This window comes from Bactrocera tryoni, chromosome 5 (genome assembly GCF_016617805.1).
Source record: "Bactrocera tryoni isolate S06 chromosome 5, CSIRO_BtryS06_freeze2, whole genome shotgun sequence".
Lineage (NCBI taxonomy): Eukaryota > Metazoa > Arthropoda > Insecta > Diptera > Tephritidae > Bactrocera > Bactrocera tryoni.
Window position 1 is genome coordinate 57,906,366 of NC_052503.1, and position 13,409 is coordinate 57,919,774.

Here is a 13,409-nt window from a genome sequence, read left to right on the forward strand (position 1 = left end):
ACCGGTTACAACCCAGGGTAAACAATAGCAAATTAAATGCATTGGTCTTCAAACTGCTTCCGTTTTTGAATTGCTTCTACCGCATCCTCCAAATCTGACCATCATCCAGATCTCACTTCACAAGAAAACGGAAAGAAAATTGAAAGATCAATCGTCAAAGCAAACGCGTTATAAAAATAGTATTTCTACAGTTAATTTAAGTTTCCAAATTATTTTTTTAAGCAATGCGATTATAACATTTGAAGAAATTTTTTAGACTTTTATAGTGGCATTCTTTTTAAATGCACTGCGAATAGCTTAGGCTATATATGATGAAAATTGATTACTATATTCCGAATCAGCTTTGCTAAGCTAGGTAGAGCCTATCCGAGATATACAAGGAGCTTCCCAAAGTAAACAGGACTTTTGGAATCTAGCGCCCCTGGTGGAGCCATATATGTAAATGTCCACTGGTGCGTTAGAATCTGCTATCTTTATCGACTTTCCTGTGAGAATTTCATGACATTTCATAGATTAGAAGTGAAGTTATTGCGTTCTAAGTGTCAGTACGTGTGTGTTATCGGTGTGAGCTTCGAACAAAGAGCCAACATTAAATTTTGTTTTCAAATTGGTAAAACTTTTACCGAAACGTTTCAATTGATGAAAAAAGTTTATGGCGATGATTGCCTATCCCGTAGCAGAGTGCACGAGTGATTTCAACGTTTTCAAAGTGGTCGTGAGGACATAAATGACTATCAACATGTGGGCCAATCAAAATCCGTGATCACCGGAAATTCCATCGAAACTGTACTTGAAATTCATGGAAATAGAACTGAATGTCTCCAAAACATCGATTTATCGCATTTTGACCGAACATTTGGGCTTACGAAAGGTGTGTGCACGGTTTGTTCCGCATAAATTGACTGACGACCAAAAACTGCTCAGAATCCTACATTCGAAGGTCGATTATTTGACCAAAAACCACATTTTAACCATTAACCATTACCCGTATTCACCTGATATGACACCGTGCGACTTCGTTCTTTTCGGAAAAATGCATTTGCCCATGAAAGGAAAGCGTTATGCAGACGTAGGGACCATTCAACAGGCTTGCACCGCCATACTGGCGGCCATACCGGCCAACGAGTTGAAACACTCGTTCGACATGCTTTTGGACCGTGCAAAAAGCTGCATTGAAACAGAAGGAGACTATTTTATATAAAATAAATTGATTTTGCCGAAAAACCATTTTTTCTGTTTTTTTTTAAGTCCTGTTTACTTTGGAACGCATCTTGTATATTCATAAATTAATTAGTCTACGAAACTAAATGCAGATAAAATTATATCAATGAAAGCAAAGTAATATTATTTTTTTAATTATATACCTATAATATATATATATTTACAAATTATGTTTTGCCCCAAAAATTAGTATTCCATAAAATTGCTAAAAGTTTTTTGACATATCCAAAAAAAGTATACTCTCACTATTCATATTAACTACTCTACTGGGTATGAATGACTTTTCTTTCTTATTGACACCTCGTAATATTGTTAAAAATAACAATTATTTTTTGGCAGATTTGAAGTAAAATAATTAGCATGCACGTATACCAGTTTTATATTTCAAGTTGATAAGTTTTGTGTATTATTTTATAAACCAAAATAAGCGTATCTCTCTATAATTAGCATATGATAGATAATAACATTTCTAAAAAAAATTCTAAAACTTAGATTCCAACAAGAAAAAACGGTAGCTTCGTTTGCACCGAAGCTATAATACCATTCAAAATTACAAAAGATTTCATGTAAAAACTTAGTTTTGATCAGTTTGAATGGAAGTTATTTTCTCTAGTGATTTGGGCAATATTTCGAGCCTAAATTTGGGAAGATATTTCAACAAATAAGAAACTTTGACATACAAGGACTTGATTCCGATATGCTGGAGTGATACACTATCGGCGGTTTCGACATAAGAGTATTTTCGTCAGAAGGTGTAAAGTATCAAATCTTACGCTTCATTTGGAATTAGATAATTTTTAGTAAATAATTAGCAAATATAAAAAACTACTATATAATTTCCATTTAATTTTAATTTCTTACATAAATATATCACACAAAGTTTCAAGCTGTGACTACATCAATTTCGCCAAGTATTCGTGCAAATATAAATAACTGACTGTAAAGAAATGTAAACGGTAAATAAGTCCATAGGAGTCTTACGCTGTGCCGCACGTTCGAATAAGTACATATGTTTGTATGAATATTTGAGGAAAAGAATGAGCGTGCGCTTGCAAATTTATCGGCTCGGCTTTTGCATGTGTGTTGTTCACCGTTACGGAGTGAAATAGCTTTAAGCCATTTTCCTATTCAATTTAAGTGCATTGCATTCTTTTCCACTTTTGCACTTTTCCAATTTGTGTAGAAATCTCTCACGTTTTTTCTTTATATTTGCACACACACATGATTATTGTTGAAATATGTTTTTTCCAGAAGATTTTCTGGAGTATAGCATTTAAAGCCACTTCTTCTGCTACATATTTTGCATTTCGAAAAACTTCAAATATTCAACTTCATTCAATTTCGAAATAAACATATTTTATAAAACTTAACGATAAAGAAATTACTGAAAGAACCTTCCTACATTCTGCACATTGCGGCAATAAGTCGAAACCTTCACATTCTTCACAGATTTGAGTAGAGCGAAATGAAATAAGAAGTTCGAAATCTTAGAAAATAATTAATAATATTAAAAGTAAATCTGACGGGATCCAACAAACAAATATTTCGATTATTATCACTTATTGGCATACCTATCGCTTTATTAATTGCTTGCCATCGCCCAACCTATAGTCAATATAATCGACCTACTGAATGTACTATTCGCAACACCATCAACCACTTTGAGACCCAGCATTCATTATTAGATAATAATCGACCGAATAGTCGACGTCCAGCACGCAGTGAAAAAAATATAGCAGCCGTAGCTGAAAGTGTACAAGGAGTAAGGTCGATTCGGCCCGTTCACAGCGATTCGGACTGACCTAAGGAACAACTTGGCGCATTTGACGTCGAGAGAATTGAAAGCGTACAAAATACAGCTTGTTCAAGAACTAAAGCCGCTCAACCTTCACAAGCGACATCGCTTCGCTCTATGAGCTCTTGGAAATTTCAAGAAGAACTGACTTAATTCAGCAATGAGGCCCATATCATTTTTGGGACGAATAGCAACCTGAAAAGATTCAAGAGCTGCCTTTTCATTCAGAAAAAAAAACGGTTTGGTGAGGTTTGTGCGCTTGTGGAATCATCGGTTCATATTTCTTCAAAAATGATGCCGTCAATGGCGACTACATATTATCGCGTCATGATAAACGACTATTTGATACCTTAAATTTAAGCTCGTGATCTAGGCGACATTTGGTTTATACAAGACGGCGCCACTTCCTGCACATCGCTTCAATCAATGGATTTATTGAGAGAACCCTTAGGTGAGCAGGGTTCAGTCGATTGGCCGCATGGATGTTGTTATATCACACCGTAAGAATTTTTCTATGGGAAAATGTAAAGTTTGAGGTCTATGCAGATAATATTGCACCGATTCAGACCTTATAGCAAAACGTCATTCATGGCATTCGACAGTTACCAGTCGAAATGTTCGAACGAGTCAACTGGGGCGATGGCGCTACCAACATTTAAAAAAGATAATCTTCAAAAATAAAACCAAAGAATGTTCTCTCGTATGATAATAAATTTCCCAATTAATTTTGAAGTTTCTGTGTTTCTTAAAAAAAAAAAGGAGGGAATCTAGAAATGAACCCTTTAATAGAGGTTTTCAATAGGGACTTTAAACGACAGACTTTAGGCACAGTACAAATTGTTCTTGTGCCAGTGAGACAAATAAATTCCTGTAGTGTCGAGAATATTGCTGCCACAAGCGCATCAATTGAGGAAGACCCAAATCAATCTCTCATACGTCGTTCTCGAGGCTCGTTTCTGGATGAATGGCTTCGTCAATAAGCAAAATGTGCGTTATTGGTCTGGCAGCAATCCAAACGTTATTTATAAGTCAGTATTTCATCCCGAAAAAAATACGGTTTGGTGCTGTTTGTGGGCCGGCGGTGTCATTTGGACGTACTTCTTCCGTGATGATCAAGACCGCCACTTTACTGTGAATGGGAATCGTTACCGCTCAATGATAACCGAATATTTTTGGCCCGAATTGGATGATAAAGCCTTAGACAATATGGGATTCCATGAAGACAGCGCCACAAGCCACACACCGAATGCCACAATTGGTAAATAAAAACTGATTTCCAATTAATGAAACTTAAAATTATGTTTTGGGCATACCAAAACTTATTGTAAAAAACCGTATAAATGCGTTAAGTGTAATTTAATGCATCCTACTAGTCAATGTACTAAATCCAAAGACACATTACCTATATGTGTACATTGCTTACAAAACCATACAGCAAATTACAAAGCCTGCGCTGAATACCAACAACTCGTTCGAAATAAACCGCTTTCTGCAAGCATTAGAAAAGAGATCACATATATAGATCAACAAAACTTCCCTAGCTTAGGTAAGGGTTACCTAAACCAAATTACACTAACATAGTGACAAATAACAACACTGAGCAGACTTATGCTAATGTATTAAAAGGTAATGTTACAGATAAACAAAATGAGAAAAATGAACACACTACGATGAAAAAAATTGAAGAGCTACTAGCAAAACAAATAGAATTAACAAACACTCTACTTAACATGATGTCTCTACTTATTAATAAGTTATGATTAGCAATATGGAATGCCAATGGCTTATCCCGTCACGCTCACGAAATTGAAATATTTTTGAATGAGAATTATATTGACATTATGCTAGTGTCAGAAAGACATTTCACAAATAAAACGTTTTTACGAATTAAAAATTATGATAAAGTCACTTCAAATCATCCCAGTAACAGGGCTCATGCTGGTTGTGCTGTTTTAATTAAAACTTCTATCAATTATGTTGCTCTTGAACCAATTCAGACACCTTCAATACAAGCTGCTGGAATAAAAGTTAAAACCAACAATAATGATGTATATATTTATGCTTTGTACTCACCACCAAGACACAATATATCAGCTTCTGAGTACGAAAGCTTCTTTAGTGGTCTCGGTCCAAGATTTTTTGTAGGAGGAGATTGCAATGCTAAGCATCCCTGGTGGGGCTCACGTATTCTAAACCCAAAGGGTAGAGAGCTTTACAAATGCATTATAAAGAATAATTTAAAAACTCTGTCAAGCGGTGAGCCAACCTATTGGCCAAGTGATCCATTGAAAATTCCTGACCTCTTAGATTTTGCTGTATATAAAGGTATCCCAACTCAGCTTTTAGATGCGGTTAGCTCAGAAGAATTAAGCTCTGATCACTCGCCAATTATTGTCGGCTACAACACATTAATCAATGTTAAACCACGAAAATATTCTGCTTTAAGCAACAAAAGTAATATTTGCATATTTCAAAACTGGTTAACTCAAAATATAGTACTTAACACCTCTATTAAAACTTCAGCTGAACTAATACAGAATAAAAGACGTTTACGAAAAAAATGGCAAACCAGCAGAAATCCAACTGACAAAACTATTCTAAACAAAGCCACAAAGGAGCTGAAAGAAGATTTAGCTGATTTCAAAAATAAATCGATATCCGAATATATTGCGAGTTTAAATTATAGAAATAATGAAGACCATAGGATACGGAATGCTACAAAATACATAAAACGGCCTAAAAAAAGAAATGTACCTATCAAAGACAGTAACAACGTTTGGTGTGGAACAGATAAAAGTAAAGCAAATGCATTTAGTAAATACCTTGAAACAACTTTTTCTCCTTTTGATAACAGTGGCAGGAACAATGATGCTGAAATATTGGAATTCCTTGACATAGTATGTCAAATGTCTTTACCACTGAAGCATATTACACCCGCTGAAATACGAACTGAAATAGAAAAATTGTCTAACAAGAAAGCCCCAGGATATGACAAAATTGATGCCAAAGTAGCTAAATGCTTACCTAAAAAAGGAATTATGTTGCTAACACTTATATTTAATTCTATTTTAAGGCTTAACCGTTTCCCTACCCAGTGGAAATGTGCTGAAATTGTGATGGTGCCTAAACCAGCTAAATCTGAGAACGAAATCACTTCATATAGACCAATCAGTTTGTTGTCTTTATTCTCCAAAATATTTGAAAAATATTTGAAAAGATTATTGCCAGTACTAAAAGAGAATAAGGTGATACCTGAACACCAATTTGGGTTTCGTCGATATCATGGTACTCCCGAACAATGCCATCGTGTAATTAATCACATTATTGATGCTTTAGAACGTAAAGAATATTGTTCAGTTGCGTTTTTAGACATACAACAAGCATTTGATAAAGTTTGGCATCATGGTCTACTATACAAATTAAAAAAAGTATTCTCCTCTCAAGTATATCTAATTCTCAAGTCCTATTTAACAAGCAGGTCGTTTTATGTAAAGATAAATGACGATACGTTTGACATAAAATACATTAATGCAGGAGTACCACAGGGAAGCGTTCTTGGCCCTGTACTATACACCATCTTTACATCTGACATTCCAGAAACTGAAAATGTATTAATTGCTACTTATGCTAATGACACTGCTCTATTGTCGTCAAGCCTGTCGCCAATTGAAGCAACTAATTTAGTGCAAAGAGAATTGAACAAGATTCAGACTTGGTTAGATTGCTGGAAAATTAAAGCAAACGTGAGTAAATCCGTACACGTTTTATTTACATTAAGGCGAAGCGACTGCCCTCCTTTGCTTTTAAATGGTAATACTATTCCTAAAAGTGATTGCGTTAAATACCTCGGCATGCACTTGGACTAACGATTAACTTGGAAACAGCACATTCAAGCCAAAAATAAACAATTAAAAATAAAAACCAAACAACTTTATTGGCTACTTGGGCATACATCGCAGTTATATCTTGAAAATAAATTACTATTATATAAATCTATATTAAAACCTATATGGACATACGGTGTGCAACTTTGGGGCACTGCTTGTAATTCAAATATTGAAATTCTACAAAGATACCAATCGAAAACTCTAAGATTAATTACAAACGCGCCTTGGTTCATAACAAATAAATCCATTCATTCAGATCTGAATATACCTTTTGTTAAAGATGAAATTAAAAGATTTAGTCCAGCATATTTTCACAGGATAAGTTATTATGACAATCCTTTGGCAGTCATGTTATTAGATGATAGTAATGAAACTATTAGAATTAAAAAACATCATGTTCTAGATCTCCCATTTAGGAATTAAGTAAATGTTTAATTATATATGTTACAACGAAATTAAATGTATAATTAAATTTTTTATATAAAGATTTGTATTTAGAACATATTGTTATATTGTATATTATTTTTGATCTCATGGGAGACCAAAAATATAAGTCAAATTATGGTTTTGTTATCAAATTTACTTATTATTTACTGAAATAGATTGCAAATAAAATGTAGTTAACATAAAAAAAAAAAATATTAAGCGACAATAGAAATTTGTAACGGGAAAGTATTTCAAATGAAATGACAGAAAAATATTCTAGCTGTATATTAATTGATGTATAAAGTAATCTTATATAGTATTATTATACCAACAAGTATATTGGTATATGGTTTAGTGGAACCTCGCCGACACAGAGTCATTCTCATAAAGTAGCAGCATATTCTTGAAATATTTGAATTATATGTTATTAATGTATTATTTGTAAAAAATGTGTTGTATACTTTTGTATACGTCTTACGAGAAAGAGAATTTCAACAAGAGACTCGATTTCAGGAGTCACATTCAGGTTAACAAAATGTAAAAACTGAGGAAAAGAAAAACAAAATGTTAATAAAATCAACAAAATCAAAAAGTAACGATCACAAAATACTTACTTGCGGAAGACATGAGAGTACAAGAAATGGGTAGATGATGTACCAAGAGCATTGCAGCATAATACTTGCTCTACGAACGAAAGTTTGTCAATTGCCGATTAATGAAACTGTACCTAAATTTTTATTTAAAACTCCATAAAATACTGTTGACCTGGGCTCTAATCGAATAGTAGAAATTATTTCTGCAGCTAGGCTAGGTGGTAAACGAGTATCTACAGACGACAAATCCTAGCCTGGGTCAATTGTAGGTTTATATCCACTACAAATTAAAAGTTAGTTGTCGTTAAGTCAGATTCTCTCAGGGCCACAAACGCACATTTATAGTTTGAATAATATTTTTTTTTTGCTGTGCAAATTATCCAGTATTAGATTGAACCATTAATAATGATATTAAAAGTAATCATGTTATGACTTTGTTTTGTGTTTTGTTGAAATGGTGTTCCACTTACACTCATCCATTTGTTTAATAGCCATGAAAACTTCGGGTTTATTACAACATTTTATTAAACACAAACATTGTTCTCCTACTAAGTATGACGTATTCATAAACATACAAATATAACAGCAAAAAAACAAAACACAAGCTAAAACTGAAATTTTGAAAAAAGTTGCAAAAATATTATGAATCCCAACCTGCGCCACAAAGCGAAGTGAAAAGAAAATTAAAAGGTTTCAACCCCGACCTATCCGAACCGAAAACAAAGGTGTCGAAATGGAGGCACAAAGCAAATGCCCCAGAGTGTCGACGTGGCCCGCTGAGCAAGTTCGCCGCGTTTACATTTGCGCTATTTTCGACACGTTTGCGCTGCTGGATGCCCCGCAACCGACGATACTATTGATCTCTGATTTCGGAAAATAAAAATAAATCACAAATACTTCTGCCTCATGGCCGCATGGGGTGGAGGGGGCAACATCGACTTGCACAAAAGCAGAAAATGAAAAAAATCATTAGAAAGTTGATATTAAAACTTAAATGGGTCGTTGATTTTGCGTGTGCTTGTGTGTGTGCGTGTTTCCTCCGCATTGTATTACATCTTGTTATTATTTTCCTATGGTGAAAAGTTTCTTTTATCACCGGCTGACATTGAATTCGCTTGTTCGGGCGGCAGGGAGTTGTGTAAATAAAGATAATGGAAATGTGAAAAATATAACAAAAATCGAATAAACAGCAGTCGGTCTAATATTACAAAGCCGAGTGTGTTAACTTTTTCCAAGTGCTACTTTAAATTTATTTTTAAATTTGTATTAAAAAGTTTATATTTAGTTTATGGCTTGGCATACTATTCTATTTACATTTCGTCTTTAACATGTGATTCTAGTTTTTTAAATTTCATTAAAAAGTTAATATCTTATCCTAGTCAAATTTATTCCACCCAAAGAATTTAATTAATCGATATACATTCATTGTTATTGAAATAGTTTAAATTACTAAAATTTGCTAGTGGAATAACGGTTCTTACACGTTATAATTAAGCTTAAGTGCTCCGTATGTTTATGAGCGTAACGATTTTTTAACCCTCTCATGCCCGACAGCAGTTAAGAAATATTTGAGGACTGATGCGTGTTAGTTATGAAGTAAATATTAATTGGTAAAAACTTGAAAGTCATTGGTAACCTGGTTAGATACCTTGGCCTTGGCTAGATACAGGACGCAACTTTACGTATTCATCATAAAAAACTCTTTACTTTTTTATTATTTCTAATTTTGTATTTATTATTTATATTAGTCACTTGGTTCTACAATGTTTTGAACACTTCTTTGTCGACACTGTTTTCACGAAATTATATTTTTTGGCTACTCAATGAACGATATATCAAAGCTTACAATAGCTTACAATAGAAAACACTGATGCAAGCTTTCACCATAAACGAGACTACATACAAATTGCAAATAAAACGCAAAATATCTTTTATAAAATTATTCGCGTTCAAAGTAATTCCCACCAATGTATTATATATACAATGGCAAAATTGGTCATGAAAGGCTAACAATATTTTTTTTCTTTTTCAATGAAGATGAGAAAATAGTATAAAACAATTAAATTATAAACTAAATTGCTCTAAATTGATTATTTGAAAAGTCGTTTGACTAGTTAACATTTGCTAGCAATTATTTTCCGGCCACAGCTCTTTCTTTCTGTTGAAACTGCCGTTAATCGTACTTACAAGGTCATAAGCGCCTTAACCACACCATTTACTACAAATAAGACACATTGCAAGTACTCGTTTTTTTTTCAATTTTCGTTATAGTATTAGACACGTTTTATCAAGTTTTAATACAAAAGTAACTAGACATACTTGTACCCTTAACCAAAAAAGTAATTTGCGAATGCTGTGAAGCAGAGATACGAGTATATGAATATAAAAAGAAAGCCACATTTAATATTAGCAAACATTTTTTAAATTAATTTGAAACATTTTCCAAAGCAATGTCATCTAAATGAAACAAAGGGATGCAGCGCTTGTGAAAATTTGTTGACTTTGTCTCACCGCCGAATAGCAAAAACTTCTAAATATTACAAAAATTTACATAAAGGACTAATCTGGAAGGACATTCAAGTACATCGCAAATACTCCAAAGAAAGTGCTAATATTAAATGGAGGAGCATGTCAACAACGGTCGGACCAGTTGGTTTTAAGCTTAATTAGAAGGTATAAAGTTTGCCGAGACATACAGTTTATCATATTTGAAAAAAATTTCAAAACTGAAAATACGCGAATATCAAAAATTGATTTATTTTTATTATATATTATATATATTATATATTTTTGAAATACATTATTTTTTATAATTATTATTTATGATTTATTCTCAATTAGTTGTTTAACTAAGTATAAAATAATAAATTTTAAATATTTTATGACACTTACCTTCATATTTCATTCGGAATTTATACCTGCAATAACACCAACGCTCACTCCAACACATTAAAAAATACACTTAGAAATTTCGCAGATTTGTTGATATTTATGCATGTGCAGTTTATAAATTCTTCATTTTAGTCACACAGTCACAGTAGTTAAGTTTATATTACTCTTATAATTAAAGCTTGCTTTTCGACTACACTGTGAGAAACTCCTACGTCTGTCGGCGACAGAATATCACCAACATATCCCAATATTTTTTATCACGCTTGTTAAGATTGCGTTTCAGTAAAAACTCTTTTAAGTAAAAAACAATCATTAAAATTAATGTATGTTCCGAATATCTATAATTTCTAGGTATCGTCTTGTTCCCTTAAATTGTTTATAACAGACATTAAAAAACGTATTTAAGAACTTAAAATCCAAACGTAAAACTTGCTCCAACAACAAATTCTGATATGATCTCGTTTATATTAGCGTTAGTTCGAGAAAGAATTAGATAGTCCTCTCCGCTATTACATAGAGTTTAGTTATTAAATAGATTTACCTCTTCGTCTAATTAATACTTTATAAATACAGAAAATTTTTTAATCTAAAATATTTCAAGTGACATAATTATTATTTTCCAGAAAGTACAATATAAAAATAAATTTTAATTGCCAACGAATTGTCTCACAATTAGTGCACCTAAGAACTACATACTTTATATAATTGTAATACCTTCATAAAGATGTACAAAGTTTGACTAAGCCCAAAAACAACAACTTATAGATGTGTTAAATCGCTTCAGCTATAACTACAGAAATGAAAAAAAATCATTCAGCATCAATTGCTCTATATAAAAACTTTTTTCTAGTAACTTGGGTTTGTATCAAGTGTTGTCTAAATCCATTGATCGGTTAAAGATTTCTGCATACAAATTGCCAGACTTTTAAAGGAAAAAATGTGTATGTTAAGTAATTGAAAAACTTTCACTTTATGAAAAAGAGGAAACTAAACAAAAAGTCTTAAAGTATGCAATTATATTCAAGAAACACCACGACTTTAAGAAATCTACCTGGGCTGTTTTTTATTATTATTTTTCAAAGTAGCTGCGACATCTTTACTCGAGTTTTAACTTTTCTGACTAAAAAGTGCAGGAACTGCTTGGAAAACTAAGCACCTCTAAAATTATGGACAGCAGCTGTTACATACTTTTATGCGCACCATATTAAATTTTATTATTTTTCGAAGTAGGAAAACACAAACAAGCAGGTTCGGGTCTTCAAAAAGTGTGTTAAAATAAAGTAATTATCCAAAAACTTTTTACAAATTAATATAAAGAATCATTAGTTTTTTTTAATGCATTTCTTTTATTAAAACTTAAAATTATGAATTTTTAATTAATTTGAAAATTAAAAATATCTGTGGCGCTAGTTGCATTAATTGTAAGTTCACGTTTCGGTCTATTCACTCCGTCATTGGTGTATAGTTTGAGGCATGAAAATAAATACTTTGAATACTCCTTGTTCACTGAATTTATCAAACAAATTTTTTATAATATTACGCACCGATATTATATTTTTAATGTGATTTCAGATACATAATCTTAAAGCAGAAAAACTTCACTTGCTAAAAGTATAGTTCCTCACTGAGAGCTCGCTCTTCAGTTATGAGTTTGCTTTAAGTGATACAAAATAATGAAATAACGAAATTTTTCCTAGATTTCGCATTCATTACTCTTCCCTCCCTTTTTATCCTGCGCTACCTCAGGTACTCTTGGCATCGATACGAAAACCTACAAATATTTCTACAATAAGTTCACTGATAATGCCAACATGCTAGGCGTTCAGGAAAACGTAAACAATCAACCTCATGTGAAACATAATCACCTGAACACTCAATGACTGTGAAACTCAGGCACACTTTACGCTTCGCATAAACCAAAATTTCATTTGCATAAATATTTTCACGCAAAATTTACATTACTATATGCAAAGCTAAAACCTGAGCGCTCGGTTGGCAATGCAATCGCACCTTTTCGCCACTTCGCCAATGCAGTACAATATTTTATTTTACAAATTTCATAAAGCTTTTAATCAAACGGCAGAGGATACGTGCACTTTCCGAGCGCCGCTTTGACTTGACCGCTCACTACTTTCACTACGTTTGGATTTGCACGAAAGTTCGATTGTGTTTGGCGCGCCCGAATATGTAGTATTAACCAAATGTAATTTAAAGATCGCACATTAGTTAGCCGCTTAGCACTAGACGTCGCAACGGTGCTAGCAGCCACCGATTTGGAAATTTGCACAACAACTTTTTGTTAGTTTTGGTTGAACCGAAAGCAACGAAAGGCGAACGCTAGCGCTGCGTTTCTCGACACACCTGAACGCTCGAGTCGTTTATTCGCAACTGAAACAGAAACTGAAACTGCACAGAACTACACACCGCCAAGCATCAGTAATATTAGTGCCTGATGCCGCTGTTACTGCTGCGCTTCGTCGTCGGTGCGAAAATTGCATTGCCGCCCAGCCGCCTACCAACAAAGTCAGTAGCTCGTGCCGACAACGAGTCGTATGTGGACCGATACATTGAGCTTTTGCCAAACATTTCTACTAT

At 33.3% G+C, this 13,409-nt stretch overlaps 1 protein-coding gene across 1 annotated transcript in view; it reads right to left on the bottom strand.

The window, feature by feature from the left end:
* LOC120778691 (hemicentin-1) overlaps positions 1 to 13,176 on the bottom strand; it is a 532,407-nt gene extending 519,231 nt beyond the window's left edge. The window contains exon 1 of the mRNA XM_040110637.1: positions 12,825 to 13,176. The gene's annotated coding sequence lies outside the window, so the exon portion shown is untranslated. The remainder of the gene's footprint in view (positions 1 to 12,824) is intronic.
* Between the last annotated feature and the right edge of the window lie 233 nt (positions 13,177 to 13,409).